This window comes from Rhinoraja longicauda, chromosome 23, assembly GCF_053455715.1.
Source record: "Rhinoraja longicauda isolate Sanriku21f chromosome 23, sRhiLon1.1, whole genome shotgun sequence".
NCBI lineage: Eukaryota > Metazoa > Chordata > Chondrichthyes > Rajiformes > Arhynchobatidae > Rhinoraja > Rhinoraja longicauda.
This window is the reverse complement of record NC_135975.1, coordinates 20,641,269-20,661,523: the sequence shown is the minus strand read 5'-3', so window position 1 is coordinate 20,661,523 and position 20,255 is coordinate 20,641,269.

The following is a 20,255-nucleotide window of genomic DNA, read 5'->3' as shown; positions in this document are numbered from 1 at the left end:
TTCCTTGAATAATACTTCACTTCAAATTCCAGCCTTCCTCTCACAGGAGAGAGTGCAGATGACTCTTTATTGCCAAATACTTCAATGGTCTAGAACATCATGGAGTCTTCTGTATCTGCCGGTGTGGTTTAGGGCCAAATTATTGTTATTTTATCTGCATACGATCAGTTATCTGACAGGCATAACAGCCCAGTTTCAAAAAAGTGTGTTTCTACTTTGGGTTCCATTTTTCCTTCTGAACACAATTGAATGTAGAGCCTAGTAAATGGTGGAAGTCTTGCCTACTTGAGTCTGTAAGTGGCAGTAAGTTCACCTAATAACTGGCCACATTTTGTTCTTTGAGAGATGCCAATACATGCATAAGCAGTGATACTTGGATGACCACTTGGGTGGTTCCATTGAAATTAAAGCCAGCCACAACTTCAGCTCAAATCACCCGATAGTTTGCTATGATTAATGTGATTGATTATTAAAATACGTGGACACATTTTAACAATCAATCATGTGAAATATATCACTTGAAGCATATTTCATGTCACAAGCAAAACAAGTTGTAGTGATCAAGTAGAGATTTAAAGCCTTAAATATTTGGCCCTTTTAGCTTTCTTTCCCCCACCTTACAGCCAGTCTGAAGAAGGGTCCCGACCCAAAATGCCACTTATTCATATTCTCCAGAGATGCTGCCCGACCCGCTGAGTTACTCCAGCACTTTGTGTCTTTATTTTTGTAAACCAGCATCTGCAGTTCCTTGTTTCTACTATTTGGCACGATGTTGATCAGAATCCCTGGCTCTGAATATGATTCAGAAAGACAATAAAACTCTCAAGGCAAACACAAGCTAGACATTCACAAACAATATATTGTACTCATCGGAATACATTTTGATCACTCATAATTATTCTATTCAGGCAGACTTTGGGTCCAGCTGCTAGCATTTAATAAGTTCTGCTGTTTGGTATTGTTTATAACTGCAGTTTTACACCAATAGAGGAATATTCCCTGGGTTCCATAACATTATTCTTCTCTGCCCCAACACCAGAAATGGGTATTTTTGGCATTTCTGCTTTATTTCAGATTTGCAGCGTCTGCAGTTTTTTTTTTGTTGCTTTAGTACTGTGCCATGATAGTCCATTGTTTCACCAACACCAATACCCAATTTAAATAATCTACAGATTTATTTTTGCTAATTTCGCCATGCTGTGATTTTTATGGTTTATTAGCTGTATGAGCAAATATTGCTTAACACTTCATGGCTACTTTTTTTTGTTGTTATTTTACTAACTGCTTACAGGGCATGAGCCATGCGTTTGTGGGTTGGGAGTGGAGAGTGGGAGTGGGGGAGGGCTGCGGGCAGTTCAGGCATCGTCCTTCCAGTTCCAATCCCAGTTCATTGTTAGGCACACTGAGGGAGGCTGCAAATAATGCATTTCCTTCTAAAACATCACTCGAAAAATGGTTGAATTTAAATGCCTGCATGTAATACAGGAGCAAATGATGCACTATCAGAACTGTGGCATTCTGAGGGGAGATGGAAAACTTTATGTTATCTTTTCATCTATTTTTATATCATCCCATCATTGATCAGTCAATCCTTCATCGGCAGTTGAACGCAATTCTAATCTGGGTATTTTGTGAGCACTAACGATGAAGTCACTGCACTCGTCCCTTTAAGAACGGCGGGATGTAGAAATTGATTTAATCTGTGGTTACTTTCTTAATGTCTTCAGTAAGATTGAACCTCCTGCCATTACTGCACTGATGGATGCAACAAAGTCAGCTTCCCTCTCATAGGTGGTTGATTTGAGGGCCGACAAAGTGGAATTACTGCTCTTTTATTATTCCAGCCTTCCCTTAATATGATACCAGGATAATCACACATATATTTTAAATCTTTAAACTACTGTTCTAAAACAATGCCTGAGACCCAATTGTATGAGCTATTAAAACACCTTAAACTACAATTAATATCAAGGCAAAGGTTGAGTTTTAGTTTTGATTGCATAACAAAGACTATTGAAAGTGAACCATTAGTCTTTACACACTTTGACTCATCCTGGCTATGTGAAAGCTGCTTGATTTTATTCATGCGCCTATCATCTAAATCCATGAATAAGCTCCAGGTTCCGTCAAAAGCATTATTCAGAATGTTGCTGCCCTGTTTCTATATGTGGAAGATCTGCAATCTCGTAAGGAAGAACAGTGGGATAAGGCTGACAGGCTGGGTCTCTGGTGGTGGCCTATGAAATGAATGAGAAATGTTTCGGCTCTGCTTTAGAGTCATGTAGAGTGAAGATCGGTGTGGCTGGCCCTGTCTCTGGACGAAGAGAGATAGCACCAGCCTGACCTAGTTTAACAGTCTCTTCACTCTCATCGCTGTGAAAATGCAGAGTTGATATTTGGTACTTTGGGGATATCCCAGCCAGGATGAATGGTGATATAAAAGAGACTGAATACAAATATTCTATTTTCCAACAGAATTCAGAGAGGCCAATGTGCAGTAACTAAAACAATAATTTAACATCCTGCATTACTTGATGCACCTTTTATTGTAAAGGCAATAATGTAAGGAAAATCTATGCTTTGGTTGAATCTTTCAAGCTGTGTTATCTGTGTTGGAAAAACAGAATAGTAACTAAAGATTATTTTGTTTCATATATTTAAATATTGTAATAACTTCTGTCATTTTAGTTTGGCAATTTTGTGTAAAGGCATTGGTTCGACTATTTCATATTTTGATTTTGTTAGATATCCACTTACTCTCGTGTTGCTCCCCTTTCTTACATTTAGATTCCAACCGATTGCACGACTCTTATTTTCTTCACCTTGCTGGCATTTTCTTGCAGGCAAGGGTTTCATTGAAACGCCAGTCTCCGCTTGTGTAGATGGGAGTGCTGAACAGTTTTTGCTTCTGATCAGTCTGGGAAATCTAACAAGAAGTGACATTTCCTCAGGAATCACAAGCCTCCTGTGGGAATATGAAAGGCTGCCATGTCGACAATGACATACGCATGCAAGCCCAAGCACAAGTTCATATTGATCGAATAGGACTGGGTTTGATGCTTTGATCTTAAAACTGAATAGTGTGCGTGGAAAGAGGTGTTAAACCTGAAAGGCACTTTGAATGCATGCGAGCATTCTTTTCTTACAAACATTTGATGCTTAGACTTTTTATTCTGTATGATGTGCAGATAGTGAAATCTGCGATAGAAGTTAGACACAAATTGCTGGAGTAACTCAGTGGGACAGGCAGCATCTCTGCAGAGAAGGAATTGGTCGAGATCGTTCTTCAGACTAAATTCAGTGTCTGCATTTCCTTCCTGCAAAAGAAATTAGTCACCAACATTAAAAGTAATATCATTAGAATGATGCCATCTGGTGGACTTAGTTTTGCATTACCTTCAGTGAGAGAAATGTATTGCACATAATTTATAAACAGAACAATATTAGACAAGCGTTAATTATTTAGGCCAGTAATTGCAGTGGTTATATGTTTATCATCATCGCTGTTATAACATTTTAATGTCAGCGCTGCAACCACAATCAAGTAGCTGGGAGAAGGACGCAGACGCCGATAGGATCATCAAACTCAATAGGAAGGCTGCCTCCATCCTGGGGGCAGAGTTGGATTCATGGGAGGTGGTCTTGGAGGGGAGGATGCTCCTCAAACAGCAGTGCATCCAGGGCAATACAGCTCACCCCCTCCATGAAACACTGGTCAACCAGAGGAGCACCTTCAGCAACAGACTGGTTCCACCAAGATGCAGGACAGAACGCCACAGGAGATCCTTCTTCCCTGTGGCTATCAAACTGAACAGCTCCTCCCCCTTCTTTCATGGGTTAGACTGAGACTGACTCCCCCCACCCCCCCCCCCCCACCCCCAGCCCACCATAGTGCAAGCCAAAGTACGATGTGCAACCTCAGTAATGCAAAGTCGATAGCATAGGCCACACGTTGTATACTATGTGTAGTTCAAGTCACCAGATCACAGGAGCAATGCGCTCGAACTGAGAAAGATACTCAACAGGTGTATGAAGACAAAACCCGTTATGAGGACAGATCAGGTAAGCTAAAGCTGTTTTAATTGGTTATAATATAGTGCTGGACGGTGGGATAAGGTTGGGCATCAGTTTCATGCCAAAGGACCTCGGTGATACTTTTAGATGTGACATTCAAAGCATGGGCATCTCTCCCTTTTCTTAAGCAGTGACGTCTTATTTGTTTTTTTTTTGTTACTATCAATGGGGCATCATTTCTGAATATAGAGGCTTGAAAAATATTTTTCATGCATCAGTACTTACTTGACTTTCATGCCCAGCACATCTTTTGTGTAAAGGCCTCCCTGTTATGTTGCATTGGAATTAGGTTGCATGCTTTGTGTGCATGAAGGACTTATCCTTTGCTCCCTTTGCAGAACTAGCAGATGCACATAGTAGGTTGTAGATCTTAGGCTGCATGCGGCTGTGCAGGATTCCCAATAGACAGATGCCTTGTGGGAATGAAGGGAGGTTTCCTCACTGGGAGGATTCAAATATCAAGGGTGTGAGGATGGGGTGAGGGTCATAAGTAGGTAGGATAGGGCTTGCTTTGTGGTCGGAGACATTATCTACCAGGGAGTTTCGGAAGTCTCAAAGGAAAACCTCCAGTGAGGAGGGGTATCCGTTTGCACACTATGGTGTCAGAATAATTCACACGAGACGTGAGTGACTATTAACTTCGTCTTTATTAGCAGTAACTTGGCAGACAAGGAGAACAGTCAAGCAAGAGACTGTTCCGCAGATTCAAAGCATGCAGTATTTTTATACCATTTTTGATAGCTTAACAGCAAGGTTAGTCACGTACACTTGTGTACAGGGATAACTATTGTGATCCAGCATTTGGTAGCATTCTCCAGAGATGCCTCCTGCCGCATTGAGTTACATTGTGTCGATCTGCCTTGTAAATCGTTACTGGCTTAACTGCACACTTTTTAAATATATATTGAGGCATTTAATTTCAGCACTAATCTGAACCCCAAGTGTATGGTATTGCCTTCAGCATAGGTTTTGGAAGAAAACTTTTCTGAGCTTTTCCATGGGGACGTTAGAGAAAAAAATGGATTTTGAGCTAACTTCTGGTATTAAAGCAGTCTCGCTTTATTCTAAGGCTGTTGATCAAGGAAGGGAAGTCAAAACATATTTTATATTTTGTTGTGTTAAATCAAAAATATATTGCAGTTAACTAGTCACAATGTCACCAAGATAAATTACACTGTCACACTGAAAACTTGCCATGGGATATAAACTTATGAACTTCAGAGGTTTTATAAAATTCCTCACTATTCAAAAGGTGGGCGAAAAAAGTAAAAACACTAATCCCTTAAATTTTAATGGTGCAGGAAAACAAACAGGGAAAAGTTATACTTGTACTTGTTACCTGAAATACAATTTTTAAAAATTAATTTAGATTCTTGACCATATCTGGTGCTTTTAATATGTAGTATTTTTAATCTGAAAAGTGTCTTATTATTCACACGGAAGGGAATCAAATTTATTCATTGGGCCCTTATAAAATTAATATAGACTCTTTCATTTTCAAGTGATTTTACCATGATGCCTTTTTGGCAAATTGAGCCAAAAGGCAGGTAAATACCTCTTGTAATTGAACCTTGAGGAAATGAACACTTGAATTACGTTTGTAGATTTGTTTATGGTTTTACCAAACTTACCATAACACTGAAAATGTGGGACAAAAATCTTCCTTCAGAGATTTTGAAACTATTTACGATGAATTAATTCAATTAGAACATAACGTGCTTGAATGTATTTCAACGTTAATATTGCTCTGTGGCATTAAATGCAAACTATCTAATTAAATCATGTACTGAAACACGAGGTTAGTGTGATAACTAAACATAAATCATTTCCAATGTTGGTCAGAAGATATATTTTCCTAATTGCTGCAATCAACTCCATTAAATTCCATAGCCTCTACAGTGTACATTAATTATGTGGTTGTTATATTGTTACTTCTCCCAAAGAATATTGACAAAGAATTAAATCATGAGGAAAGAGTAATCTTAGTCTGACTATTATTAATTAATTGCTATTTTCCATTTAATTGTATTAATCATCCTTTCCTTCCCATTTGAGAACTTAATCCTCTGTTGCAGGTTAGCTTTGAATTTCATCTCTCTTGCAGGGGCTTGTAGTAAGGAGATGCATAATTGCTGCACATTCATCAGATTTGGTTATTGAGAGAACCTGTGAGGCTCCAACATGCAACAGCTTTTTCACTGACCTTAATAGGCACTGGTTGATGAAATGCCTTTTCTGGAGGATTTGGGGAAGAGTAAGTGTGCAGGCCACAAATGGAATAGATCATGTGTCAATGCAGGTAATAACTAAAGCATGTGTGCTCAAAAGGGCACAGTTCTGTTCTTGCTCAGTGTGGGATCAATCAGATTCTTTTCTGCGGAGGTACAAGGCAGAGAAACGAAGCTATCTGGACCTGGAGAATGAGTTTAGTTTGCTCTATTGGCAGGCAGTAGTAACTCACTTAAAAGCTTTCGGTGTCTATGAGCAGTAACTCTTGCTGGGCTGTCAGCAAAGCAGTATACTATTGAGACCTTGTTAATCTTTCTCATAGAACAATATTTTTTGTGTTCATTGCACTAGAAATCCCCAGCACTGGGAAAATGTACAGAAGACTTTGCTTGCTTGGGTCGTAGATTTTGACAATTTTGGAGCAGCTGTTTTTCAGAAACTGATGGAGACACAGAAATGTTTTCAATGTCCTGTACCAATCCCCTGAATCATTATCTCACTCACACAATAGTACGCAATCACACCAATGGTGCCTTGAATGTAATAAAATGCCTCAAGGTGCATCAACAGTGGAATTAGGCACATATCAACACCAACTAAAAGCTGTAGATGTCAGTGAATACCAAAATATTTGTTCAGAGAGGTTCACTTTAAGCAGCATGCTAAATAAGTAATGAGAATCAACAGAGCCTGGGGAGTTATTTTGGAGTTTAGGACTCAGATGTTTGAAGACCATTGAATTGGAGCTAGACTGACAGAGGTCTGCTGTGTACAAGTGGCCAGAGTTGGAGCAGTGCTGAACTCACAATGTGTTGAATCCTGAGGCAGTACAATGCAATAGGGGGAAGGTTAAGGCCAAAGAGTGACTTTGGCATGAATTATAATTGAAGCAGCGTGTTGGTTGCATCTGCAGTTCCTTCTTATACACCTCAAAATAAACTGGGAATATAGCCAAATAATTTTATTTATTTTATTTTTATTTCATTGTCTTAACTTGCAAAATTTCCAATTTTATTCCGTAGTTCTTATGCCTGTTTGGTGTTTGCAAGTAAAATGCTGGTTTGTGATCTGCTGCATGTTGACTTCAATCTCTGCGGGTCAGAAATCAATCAGCAAATGTTTTGAGGCAGAGGGGAAGTTTTATCCAGGTGCCAAACGATGGCCATGATGTTGGAGAGGATGATGGGGCAGGTAGCTCCAATGGACAAGACAATGAGGCTCATAAGTGATCGGAGCCGATGAAGCCATTTGACCCTTCAAGTCTACTCCACCATTGGTTAATCTATCTTTCCCTCTCAACCCCATTCTCCTGCCTTCTCCCCATAACCCTCACATCCCTGAGGTTGTGAAGTGTAGGGTTCAGCTTGAGGCAAAAGCTGGAAGCAGTTGACATTCCTTGCGACTATTATCAAAAAGCAATCCAGAGAGTCTCTTGTATTAAAACTGTTCTACCAATGGGTCTTTGGCCTGAAGAGTTAACTCCAAGTTTCTCCCATAGATGCAACCTGACCTACTTTGTATTTTCAGCATTTTCTGTTTTCATTTTATATTTCCACCATCTGCAATGTTTCCTTTTGATTCCGAGGTCCTTTTTGTATTAATTAGCACAGCCTCTGCTTCCCGCAGGGGGTGTATATTTGTAATCACAGAAGATCAAAATCAGATGAACTTTTAATGCTTCTCTGGTGCTGTTTTAATTTTGCATCTCTGAATCCAATTATTCCCCAGGTCTTCCGCCTCTTTACCTCATATGTGGATCGACTGATACAGGGAGGCTGCTGCTGATTGTTGGAGGTGAATTGGTCCATTGTGCTTTCAGTTGCAACGATGGACAGATTGAAACACCACTACATTTGCACTGCTGGTCCTTCACTAACCTGGTTAGCACCGGCTGCCAACGGCTATATTACTGACCCCTGCTGCTGTCGAGAATATCGGATAAGACATACAATACAAGGGTAAGGCATCATGTCCATGCCCACTAACAAATAACTACTCAACTGTGTGCTATATTCCAGCCCTCTAGGTCATAGATCATAGATACACAAGTGTACAGCATGGCAATAGGCACTTTGGCCTACAATGCCTGCGCCGAACATGATGCCAAGCTAAACAAGTCTTCGCCACCTTCACGTGATATATATGAATCTATTCCCTGCATATTCCTGTGCCTATCTAAAACTTCCTCAACACCATTATCGTATCTGCCTCAACCTCTACCACTGGTAGTGCATTCCAGGCACCCATCATCTTTGTTTAAAGGCTCCACGAACCCTTTAACATTTGCCCCTCCCAGTTAATTCTATGCCTTTAGTCTTTGACATTTCCACCCTGATAAAAGGTTCTGACTGTCTATCCTATCTATGCCTCTCATAATTTTTCATGCCTCTATGAGGTCTCCCCTGAACCACCGGCGTTCCAGAGAAAACAATCCACATCTGCCCGACCTCTCCTTTTACCTAATACCCTCTAATCCAGCCAGCATTCTGATAATCCTCCTCTGCACTCTGGAAGGCGACTCCAGACTGTTTCCCCTGGAAGGTGACTCCAGACTGTCAAAGCAGCCACAGCCAGACATAAAAACAGCTTTTTTTTCCACGAGTGGTAGTTCTTCTCAATAACCAAATCTGTTGTTTCTTTTTGCTCTGGTTTATTTTCACCCACATGTTTAGACCGTAATGTTGTATCCTTATTGTTTTGATGTGTTTATGCTTTATTCTTAATTGCTAACTGTATGTTTGTGTTGTCATTTGTGAGCGGAGCACCAAGCCACATTCCTTGTATATGCACATACTTGGCCAATAAACTTATTCATTCGTTCATTCATTCATTCATTCACTCTCTCTAAAGCCTTCACATCTTTCCCGTACTGGCCAATTAGAGCAGCGCAATAATCCACATGCGGCCTAATAGTCATGTTTCTTCAAGTGCACATCCAAATACAATTTAAATGTTTGGAGGGTATTTGCCTTCTTCACTTTTTCAGGGATCACTAAGATTGATATCCTGTCCAGCTTCTTGGGTGGGAAAACATACATGTCTCCGCCCTAACCTTGCTATCGATCTCTTTGAAATTATTGAAAACACTGAACTGGTCGATTAATTTAAAAAAAATGTAAATGCACTTATACATTCCCTTGTGCCTCACAGTCTTTCCCTGTGATTGAAGTGAACAAATTTGGTCTCCTGGCAGAGTTTCAGGGGTGGATTCTTGTGCAACACTGGTGAATATCGAAAGGTTTATGCTCCACCCCTGGACATGGCCGAAGAGTCTAATGTCAGAGTACACTTGGGAAATCACACTGAAGGGCAAGTGCAGAACGATCGCATTTACAGAGGAATCCCGTACTTGGTGGAACTTAAAATGAGAAACACAAGGAGCTCCATCCAGATTGACGGTATTTTCCTGCAAGATCTAATCCATTGCATTATCCAAGCTTGGCTTTAGACTGCAGTTTAGGGTGTCTGTAATCTATCAATATCTGCAGTAACAGCTCCTTATCTTTATCTTTAGTTCTATTGCCATAATGATTATACAAATTATACAAACACAAAGTTAGCCTCTGGGTAAACAGTACCCATCGTATCCAAAGTCATTTTCTCTCCAAATACTTTGCTTTTCTGTGACATTTCAGCTCGCCAGTGTGGTTTATATCCTTTCTTCAGCAACATTCCTGCCTTACCTTTTGTTTCTTGTTCAAACTGAAATTTTACCTTGACTGTTTTTCTTTATTTCCAATTTTCCTTTTACATTGTCTCCCCGATCTTTGACCCGTGGCATTTCAATCAGCTTGTACACTGCTGCAAATATTATATATTTCTATTCCTCTCTATGGTTGAAGCAAATCTTGTCCAATCTGAAGCAGGGAAATTACCGTTTTAGTTTTTGATAAATAGACCAGTGAGATTTAAAAAGTGTGGGTTTAAGTTGAAATTGGTGTATAATGAAAGAAAACTTTGTTTGAATTTGTGGGGTGCATTGGGTCTGATATATATAGCTGTTAATTTTGCATTGAGGTACTTGATTCAGTAGAAATCTGGTTCACAGCATCAGCCACAGGAGAGAATACTTTGGGCCAACATTCTCCTGGCTTTGTTAACCAATCCTTGTCTATTATTGGTATTGCCCAGTGTAGACCACTACGGTTAAGGGTGACTCGAGTAAATGGACATTGTAGCATTCCTTGTATTTAATTTCAACAGATTTTCAAAACTTCACCTGAATAAGTCTTAAGATTGACCGGGACCCTCACTGAGGGCAGGTGATAGAAGTGCTGATCATGTGAATTTTTCCCCGCAATGGAAAAGTCTGCTGCTTTGTAGATCTGTGACTGGAATAACTAATCAGAATTGTGACTTTGAAGCCCCATTGTCTCACACTGTGGTTATTTGTAACAGATGCTATACAAGCTAAACCGTGTTATCTACAATGGTTGAACCACCAGGGGGCGCCGCACGATGGCTGCCTCGCCTACAGTCTATCATTTTTGAACTATTTTTGTTATTTTTGGTAAGTTGTAAAAGTTTGTGTAAGTGTTCTCTGGTTTGTTTTATGTACAGGGTGGGGGAGGGGGTCAGGGGAAACTTTTTTTCAATCTCTTACCTTGCTGGAGATGTGATTGTTTGCGGGATCGTATCTCCGGTCGCTCTGCGGCCTAACATCATGGAACTGGAGGCCTTGCCTGGGACTGACTTTGAGCCCCCGTGCGGCTGTGGACTTATCATCTGAGTTGCGATCTCTTGCCTGGGATCGACGCTCCAACCGCAGCCTGCGGACTTTAACATCGCGGAGCTCGCAGTCTCGGGTTAAGACCGGTCGGGAGCTCCAAAAGCCGCAAGACGTTCGACTAGTCCCCACCCAGGGTAGATCGTCCGGAGCGGGGAAGCTGAGAACCCCCATCCCCCGATGCAGGAGCTGGATCTCCCTAACGAGGAAGTCCCGCAGCCGGTTACCGGAGTCAAGATGGTCCCGTCAACGGAAGGTTAGAGGCCCCCGACTGCTGGAGGACAAAGAAGGGAGAGATTGAACTTTTTTCGCTTTCCTTCACAGTGAGGAATGTGGAGGAGTCACTGTGGTTGAGGCTGAAGAAAATTATGGTAGTGTGCCTTAATGACCACCATGCAGTGGCTCTGATATCCACCATCATGAAGTGCTTCGAGAGACTGGTGATGGCACACATTAACTCACATTAACTCCAGTCTCCCAACCAGCCTCGATTCACTGCAGTTTGCTGGCCATCGCAACAGGTCCAGAGAAGACACCATTTCCCCGGCCCTAGACTCATCTTCTGGAACACTTAGACAGCAAATACACCTACATTGGACTCCTCGATATCGACTATAGCTTCACCCTCAACACCATAATCCCATCCAAACTCCTGGACCTACAAATCAGCACTACCCTCTGCCACCGTATCCTCGACTCTCTGACCCACAGACCACAATTGGTGAGGATAGGTGACAACACTTCCTCCCCAATCCATCACACACAACAGACTCCCCAACATTGATTCCATCTACACTTCACATTGCCTGAGAAAGGCAGCGAAACTAATCAAAGACTTGTCCCACCCTGGTCATTCATTCTTCTGTCCCCTCCCTTCGGGCGGAAGATACAGAAGCTTGAAAGCATGCACTCCCCACCCTCAGGAAGCCTGTAAGCATCTTCCATAAACAAGGGTACTATTCACCTATCCTATTCACAATTCACTATCCTATTCACCTCTGCCCCATTGCAGACATTGGACTTTGTATCAGGTGAGCACCAGTGCTGAGCACTATATTCTGCACTCTGCATCTTCCCCTTCTTTCCAACTATTGTACTTGAGTTTGGCTTGGTTATATTTATAGTATTATCCCATTTGATTGGGTCATTTGCCTTTCACTGCACTTGGTACATGTGGCAGCAATAAACCTAAATCTAAATTAATGATACAGTACTTGTTTCTGGACCAGAGCTTTCAGTGTTATCCTTTTACTGTAATATATTGCTGCACTTATGTTTGGCAAGGGATGGAGCTCCCTGGTATATATGGTTTTAGACTTTAACCTTTAGACTTTAGAGAAACAGGCCCTTCGACCCACTGAGTCCACGTCGACCAGCGATCACCCCATACACTTACCTGCCTACACGCACGAGGGAAAATATATTAAAAACTTGCCGAAGCCAATTAGCCCACAAACTTGTACATCTTTGGAGTGTGAGAGGAAACCGAAGCACCCAGGGAAATCCTACGCATTCGCAGGGAATACGTGAGTAAACTGTGCAGCCAGCATCCACAATCAGGATGGAACCCGGGTCTCTGATGCTGTAAGGCAGCAACTCTACCATTGTGCCATTGTGTTGCCTTGGCTCTTGCTATCTACATAGCAGTTGCAAACCTACATGCAAAGTCACGATGTTCCTAATAGTTTCAACTGGATCCCATCATCTCTCAGGTCATGCATGAGTCTGTCTCAGTGCATAACCCCAAAAACTCCATGCCTATGATAGATCCACACCTATGATAGATACAACAGAGGATGTACTTCCTGCGGCAGCTGAGGAAACATAATCTGCCACAGGCAATGATGGTCCAATTCTACACTGCCATCGTAGAGTCTGTCCTCACCTTCTCCATCATAGTCTGGTTTGGCTCAACCACTAAGCACGACATCCGGAGGCTGCAACGAATCGTTCGATCAGCTGAGAAGGTTGTTGGCTACAACCTTCCCCCCATTGACGAACTGTACACTGCAAGGGCCAGGAAGCGAGCGGGCAAGATCATCTCTGACCCCTCTCACCCTGGCCACGAACTCTTTGAAGCACTTCCCTCTGGAAGGTGACTCTGGACTGTCGAAGCAGCCACAGCCAGTCATAAAAACTGCTAATTTCTGTGAGTAGTAGCTCTACTCATAATCAAAAGTCTGTAGTCTCATTTTGCTCTGGTTTATTTCACTCACATGTTTAAACTGTAATGTGTATTCTTAATATTTTTAATCTTTTATGCTTTATTCTTAATTGTTTACTGTATGTTCATGTTGTTACTTGCGAGCGGAGTACCAAGGCACATTCCTTGTATGTGTACATACTTGGCCAATAAACTTATTCGTTCATTTATTCATTCATTCATTCATTCATCTTGAGCGCAATGATTTAACTGCTACAGTTTCTCATAGTTTTTGATTGAGTATAAAACTATAACTCTCAATTATATCTGTTGCTTTCTGAATCAGTCAGTGTGTGATATCCTTTGGAGCTAATTTCCCAAGTAATATTCTCTTCCATTCCCTTATTGCAGTGATCAAAGCCTGCATGTTTTTGGCAATGTGTTCCAGCTCGTGATTGTTATTGACCTTGGGGAACAACTTCAATGTCTTTATTTGGGATGTGAATGATTCACAACCCTTGCTAGGCATCCCCTGATTGTGTTCAAGAGAGAGTTAGATATAGCTCTTAGGGCTAATGGAATCAAGGGATATGGGGAGAAAGCAGGAACGGAGTACTGATTTTGGATGATCAGCCATGATCATATTGACTGGCTCGAAGGGCCGAATGGCCTACCCCTGCACCTAATTTTCTATGTTTCTATCTATGTTTCATTATATGAAGACTATCTGTCCTTGAACTGCCTTTTTCCTCACTAAATCAAGGTAAAGATGCTCAAGCCCCAACCTTTAGTCTCCATTTGTTACTGTTGTAATGAGTGAAGTGAGTCACGTGGAGACACTGATATTGTTGGATATAAAAGTCTTTATTCTTCAATACAAGCAGACTTACTCTTGGAGGCATTATCATATCATATCATATACATACAGCCGGAAACAGGCCTTTTCGGCCCTCCAAGTCCGTGCCGCCCAGTGATCCCCGTACATTAACACTATCCTACACCCACTAGGGACAATTTAAAAAATTTTTTTTTTAACATTTACCCAGCCAATTAACCTACATACCTGTACATCTTTGGAGTGTGGGAGGAAACCGAAGATCTCGGAGAAAACCCACGCAGGTCACGGGGAGAACGTACAAACTCCTTACAGTGCAGCACCCGTAGTCAGGATCGAACCTGAGTCTCCGGCGCTGCATTCGCTGTAAAGCAGCAACTCTACCGCTGCGCTACCGTGCCGCCCATTCTCAGTATAATTCTCAAGAACAATGTTATATCAAGTTTTTATATTCTTACGTTTATCATATACTAGACCGTGGACCTGTTGGGCCCAAACCTCTCCTGCATTGGTGCAGCACCCTCTCCTCCCCCTCTCACCCTCACCCTCTCCCTCCCCTTCCCCCTCCTCCCCTCCCCCTCCCTCCCCCTCCCCTCCCCTCCCCCCTCCCCCTCTCCCTCCCTCCTCCCCTCTCTCCCTAGTATATAGATTTAAACTTTAAAATGTGAATAACTTTAAAAATATAACATCGATGACAATGAAACTTCTTCCATTAGCACTAAAGGGACGATGGTAAATAAGGTGGGCCTAAAATTGTCGATGGGATGGGACTTTTTTCTTTTGAGCGGAAAAACTGAGGGGTGACATTATTGAGTTGTACCAGATCATGAGGGGCATGGGCGAGATAAACACCCAGTCTTTTTCCTAAGGTATAGGATTAAAAAATCGTGTACCATTTTGGCTGTAGTTCAGGAACAAACAAACAAACAATGTTTAGTTTTCTTGTTTAGTTTAGTTTAGTTTAGAGATACAGCACGGAAGCAGGCCCTTCGGCCCACTGAGTCCGTGCCGACCAGCGATTTCCGCACACTAACACTATCCTACAAACGGTCGGGACAATTTTACATTTATACCAAGCTAATTAACCTACAAACCTGTACGTCTTTGGTGTTAGTGGAAATGTTAACAATTTGGATGAGAATATAGTTAAAATAGTTAGTAAAGTTGCGGAAGGCACCAAAATAGGTGGTAGAGCAGACAGCGAGGAAGCTTATCTAATTTTACAATGAGATCCGCATCAGTTGGTAAGGTGAGCCAAGGAATGGCAAATGGGGCAAGTGTGAGTTGTTGCACTTTGCTGTGTCAAACCAGGGCAGGATTTGCACAGAGCCCTGGAGAATGTTATCGAGCAGAGAGGTCTGGAGTAGAGGTGCATGGTTCTCTAAAAGTAGTGAGTCAGGTAGACAGTAGCCTGGGTTGGCACCATGGAGGCGTCTGGAGAGGACCCGCCGGCGATAGTAGAGATGTTGGTGCGGCGGTCGATGATGGCGCCGACCGATCGACGAGGATGGACCATGAGGAAGTGAGGATGCCGCTGCTGGGGGAAAGAACAAAGGAGAACCCGGTGTGGGGGGGGGGGGGGGCACCGTGAGGGAGCAATAGAGGACCTGCTGTGGGGAGACCGCCTTGAGAGAGGGGCAGGAGGGTAGAGTACAAAGGGGGGCCTGGCGTGGGGGTAACTTTGTAAGCACTCTCTATGTGGCGACTATTTGCATACCTTGGGTCTGCAAGCAAAGAATTTCACTGTGACTTATCACATGTGACAATACAGTATTCATTTATTCAGTGTAGGGAAGAAAGTATTTGGCTGCTTGCCTTCATTGGGAAGTGTATTGGACACAAAAGTCAGGACATCAGGCTACAGCAGTGCAGGGCACTGTTGAGACCACACTTGAAGTAATGTGTGTAGTTCTGGTCGCCCAGCTGGAGGAAAGATGTCATTAAGTTGGAATATGTGCTAAAGAGATTCACCAGCATGTCACCTGGGCTTGTGGGCTTGAGTTATATGAAGAGGTTGGATAGGATGGGACTTTTTTCTTTTGAGCGGAAGAGCTGAGGGGTGACATTATTGAGTTGTACCAGATCATGAGGGGCATGCGCGAGATAAACACCCACAGTCTTTTTCCTAAGGTAGAGGATTAAAAAAACTAGAGGGCAAAGGCTTAAGTGGGGGAGAGATTTAAGAGGGACTGGAGGGGCAACGTTTATCTCGCGCATGCCCCTCATGATCTGGTACAACTCAGAATGTAGACTTCATTTGTAATGACCTGCCAGAGGAAACTATAGAAGCAAATACAATCACAAGTGTTAAAATTCATCAGTATTGGTACATGGATAGGATGGAGTTAGAGGGCAAATGGGACTGGCCAATATGGCCACTGGGTTGACATGGACAAAGTGGGCCAAAGGGCCTCAAGCTGTGCTGTACACTCTATGATGCTACAACTCTGGTAAGAACAAAGATAACAGGCGGTTCAATACAAATTCAGTAGCTACAATGACATAATTTACTTCCATATTTTGAGTCTGACAAATTTTGTCAATGAATTACATCGTTACGACGTGAGCACACCATGACTGACAAGACATCTCTGAATTTGCTGGGACAAAGTAATTTATACGGTCTAAAAACTTCTGAAGATAGAGCTTAGACATGCAAAATTAGTGTTTTGAGGGTTGACTCTCAGTGCAAAAATATCCCAATCATTGATAGACAGTGTGCATCTGCCTCTGATCATTTTCGATGTGCCAAGTGACAAAATAACTATTACTGCTTCATTGTAACAGTGTAGCATCTGCCTAGAACAGTAAGTATATCATGTACTCAATTTGAAAAGAAGAAAGCTCCCAATTCTGAATTTCAATTGGATAGTTGAATGGACCTGTACATATGAATGAATGAATGAATGAATGAATGAATGAATAAGTTTATTGGCCAAGTATGCATATACAAGGAATATGCCTTGGTGCTCCGCTCACAGATAACAACACAAACATACAGTTAACAATTAAGAATAAAGCATAAACACATCAAAACAATAAGGATGTAGTGTTTATGTTTTGTTATGTAAAATAAATCCCTGGACACCTTGTATATATCAACCAAACTGGAATTATTAAACTGAATTGAATTATTAAACTCTTGAGCTGGTGGTTGTGGGCTGAATGGCCAGTTCCTGAGCTGTACTGTTCTATGATGAGCTTAATCTTAGCACTTATTCACACACCAACCACCATTGATAGCTTTCCTTGCGTGACTGAACTATATCTAGCTGCTCCCTGAGACCCTGAGACGGCCCAACCTCACAGCTATAAAATTAGATTGTGGAGTTGTTCTATCGCACTGTGCTGCCCAATGGTATATATCATTTAGTTTTCAATTTTAAGCAGAAAAGCAAATGCAATTATAAAACATTGTGTTTAAAAATAAAATGGAAAATAACAGCGCCAGAGTCCCGGGTTTACTCCTGACTATGGGTGCTGTCTGTACAGAGTTTGTACGTTCTCCCCATCACCTTTTTAGTTTAGAGATACAGCGCAGAAACGGGCCCTTCGAGTCTCTGGCACTGTTATCCCCGCATATTAACACTATCCTACACCCACTAGGGACAATTTTTTTAAACAATTACCAAGCCAATTAACTTACAAACCTGTAAGTTTTTGGAGTGTGGGAGGAAACCAAAGATCTCAGAGAAAGCCCAAGCAGGTCATGGGGAGAACGTACAAACTCCGTACAGACAAGCACCCGTAGTCGGGATCGAACCTGGGTTGTCCGGCGCTACATTCGCTGTAAGGCAGCAACTCTACCTCTGTGCCACCGTGACCGACTTGCGTGGGTTTTCTCCGGGTGCTCCAATTTCCTCCCTCATTCCAAAGATGTACAGATTTGTAGGTTAATTGACTTTGGCAAGAATTGTAAATTGTCACTAGTGTGTAGGATGGTGTTAGTGTATGAGGATCACTGGTCGGCGCTGACTCGGTGGGCCGAGGGGCCTGTTTCCACGCTGTATCTCTAAAATAAAACTAGACTAAACTAAACCAGTGGTCTGGATTTAGCTGCACTATTTTCAGGTGCAAAGGTTTCTTTGTGTCTGAATTCAGCCAAATTGGTGTTTAAAATAATTTTAAACATATATCATGCCTGGCATAATCGATACCACGCAAGTTATTGTCACGGCTTAAAAAGAAGTGAGCAAGAAGTTGAATCTATCTGTAAAACCAGCCATTCTCTGATGGGGCCATTAATTGTTACCTTTTGGGTGTTTCCCAGTTTCAAATTAAGATCTGTGAGAGACAAGATCATGGGGTCATGGAGACAATCAGAAGGTATTCAAAACTAGAAATTTTGTAGGAGTTACTCAGGGTTAGTTAAAACACTCAATGAAATTAGCAAATGGTTGAGCATAGATTTTTTAAAATATGTTTTCAATTATCTCAAATTGGATTTCACGGAGGTAATGAACAATGCACTGATTAAAAATGTTTAGTTTAAGATAGCAACTCATTTCTACCTGTTTTAATCAAACTACTCCAGCTTACCATTTATAAATATATGGAAAGATAATCTTTCTAAAAATACAAACTTAAATAATTCTGATCAAAATTCTTGCCTAATTGGCTTTTTGTCCACAGCAGAATTTACTTCAGCATTAATGCTAATGAGCTTGTGAAGTCGTGAGCATTGAAATCACGTATAATGAAAGTAATTGTCTACCTAGATTACCGATTGCAATTGAATTTTGATTCAGCCGACCAGAATTTGCTTAGACCTTGCTGAGTTGTCTATCCATCAGTCAACATTAAAGACTCAATTTTAATTTGGTTGCCTAGTGGGAATGTTCTTCTTTTTCTAGGGTAGCCCCTTGGGCTTGAGAATAACTTGCTTCCATCCTGGTGCTGTGAATTCTAAGATGGCTAATGTGGCCAATGTAGGAACTTCAAAAATGCCACTGACACGGAGGACTTGGCTGGTGCGTAGTTTGTGAGGTGGTCCATTCTTTGGTCACTTATGCAGGGCTTCAGTGTGTTCCTGATACTTGGCTGCAAGGTTTTTCACATCACCATGAATGCTCATTCTCCACTTTGAGCAGACAACGGTTTCCCAAAGTCAGTTTAGATATTGTATCTGAGCACGTCCTTGAATTCATTCCTTTATCATTTTGGCAATGTGGCCTGCCGAATGTAACCTAGTGAATGTAACGTGGGATATTGGCCTGGCAGTGGATGCTGACATTGGTGTGATTGTCCTTCCAGTGAGTTTAGAGGATTTTACAGATTGGTATGGTGGTATCTTTCCATTGAAATGTCTGCTTTAGGCAGTCAAGGTCTTGGCGATATTTTAGGAGGGTGGGAACTCGTGCAGTTCAGTGGACCATGAGTTTTGTGGTCTGAGGTGTTGTTCTTCAAAACTCCTTTACCTCACTTGACTGAAGGTAGTTATCAAAGCAGACAAGTGCACCCCACTGCCGTATTGATGCATTTGTGCCCAATGCCAATTCAGTACTGATTCTGATTTGGGACGTTGGATCTGAATACCACCCAATTGTAACTGAAATTTTTAGAAGTCTTCATCTGTTCCCAGCTCTCCCTCATGATAGTCATGTGAGAGCCAGTGACACCCCTTCTCATGTTCTCAAGGCATTTAGGGGTGTCCAGTAAATGCTGGTCTTGACAGCATTGTCCAAACGCCATGATGTCCCCTGATGCTGATCATACAGCTGGAACCGCTGAGCTCCAAGGACTCCGGCACTGCAGGGGTGAGGGTGATAGTGATGGGATGTCCTCTCTCTGTCTTGTTTGACCAAACACAGAAAGTAAGGATGCAAACTGATCTGGAGAAGTGAAACTATTGTGAGATCTATAGACCATGTGAAAATGGCGTGCATACTAAATAGCTGACGATGGAATGGGAATGTAAGTATATGTATGACATATGAAGGAATGGTGGAAAGATTGCTTCTTGGTCATTATTTGAATGTGAGTAGGGAATAACATTGATATGTGGTGCAAAGAAGGCCAAGGAAGAGCATGGATTTAGAAGGACATCCCATTAAGATTGTAGTGTGGAGAATGAGATAGAGGAGAGGGGTAATCGGAGTGTTGGCTTGTGGGCTAATGGGAGCTGGAGAAAAGGATGGGGGGGGGGAGGGCAATAAAACTAATTTCTGCATTGAACTCCAGTTCCAGGGATGATATTGGTGACATTTCGCTTTGCAACCACCGAATTTGCTTCATTCTGACCCTCGGGA